The sequence below is a fragment of the Solanum tuberosum genome, unplaced genomic scaffold (assembly GCF_000226075.1).
Source record: "Solanum tuberosum cultivar DM 1-3 516 R44 unplaced genomic scaffold, SolTub_3.0 scf00004, whole genome shotgun sequence".
Classification (NCBI taxonomy): Eukaryota; Viridiplantae; Streptophyta; class Magnoliopsida; order Solanales; family Solanaceae; genus Solanum; species Solanum tuberosum.
In genome coordinates, this window is record NW_006238930.1 from 3,663,972 (window position 1) to 3,665,768 (window position 1,797).

Sequence of the window (1,797 nt, forward strand, 5' to 3'; positions counted from 1 at the left end):
GGGTGAAAAAATGAAATTTTGAAATTGAAAATATTTTTGAAAACAAACTTAATTTTTTTTTTTCATTTGGGGGCGGGGTTTGGGGACTTGTTTGAGGGTAGGGACAAAATAAATTGATTTTTTCAACAAAAAAATAATTGTAATTTGAAGTTTGGAAGAGTGTTTTGGAAAATGTTTTCCATAAGTTTTGAAGGGAAGTCATTTTCCTTAAATTTGAGGAAAATGAGTTGATTTGGAAAAATATTTTCCAAAACATTTAACCCAACCAAACATGAGAAAATTAGAAAATATTTTCCGGAAAAATGTTTTCCTTCATACCAAACACACCCTTATTGTCTGGAAATTTGAATCAGACTTTGAATTTAATATACTTTGATTTTATTATACTATCTTTAATACTATTCATGATTACTGATCCCCACATAACAATTTCCTTTATTACTGATCACTAAATAACAATTTTCAAAGTATTTCACCACATAAACAGTCCATATTTTTTTAAAATGTGTGACTAAACAAGGGTCGTTTAGTTTGAAGAGATTGTAATGTGCGGAGAAATAATTTTTTAAATAATTGAGCGAGGATTGTTTCAGTGATAATAACAATGTAATTAAATTGATGTATTATTAATTTTTGTATACTTTATATTCTTCCGTAGTTTTTACATAACTTATGATGGTATTTATTTGTGCCGGCAACCAGAATTTTATAAATGGCTAATGATGAATGTATTACACTTGCAATCAAATGAATTAATCTATATTTTATTACTAGCAAAGGCATTCTATTGGTTGCTGAAGAATATTAATAATGTTCTGTTTTTTCTTTTTCTTAATTTGGTTGAAGTGCAGAATTTTAAGAAAGAGGACATTTGATTATTTAAACAAAAAGAAAACAATTTAAAGCAGGTTGCTTACTGAAAATATAGAATAATACGCAAAAAGAAAGTAAAAAGCAAAAGAATTGGTCAAAAAGAAGGAAGGACGCGTGGCGTGGTTCTTCTCTAGCCAACAACCCCTAAATGGAAATCTAGTTATGTCCACACGTGTTCCTTTTATTTCATTCTACTCTTCCAATTAATTTGTTTCTTGTTTTTTAACTTGATGTATAATTTAAAGGGATTTTCTTTTTTTGAATTTTATGATTTTGAATAAAAAAATATGCCAAATATATTAAAATATTTTTTAATATTATAATATAATGGTAAGTTAAAATTAAATTAAAGACTTGCTAAAAAGGAATGAGGTAACCTAAAAAAAAATTGGACGAAAACGTAAATCATTTTTTAGTATGTTTAAACAAAAAAATAATTAAAAAATCTCTTTCTCAACTTTTAGAAGAAAAGGAAAAGAATTCCTAGTAAAATATACATTTACAAAAGCGGGTAATTGATTGACAAGGACACAAAGTTATGTATCATATTTGGTGGTTACCAACTTATACTTGGTCTAAACACTCTAATAATCACTTTGCAGCTTATTTTGACTATAACCCAGATAAATCCACAATCGAAAGGAAAATCACCTTATAATTATTCTGTCCATTCACATCTAATTAATGACACTTAGGGTGTGTTTGGTATGAAGGAAAATATTTTCTTGGAAAATAAGTTGATTTATTTTCTCATGTTTAGTTGGGGAGTAGAAAATATTTTCTTGAAAAGATTTTTTGTGTTTGATTTATGAATGAAAAAATATTTTTGAGAAAATATATTTTATTTTTACTAGAGTAGAAAATATTTTTTGAAATTGAAAATAGTTTGTAAAAACAAACTTAAAATTTTTTTGGGGGTGGGGA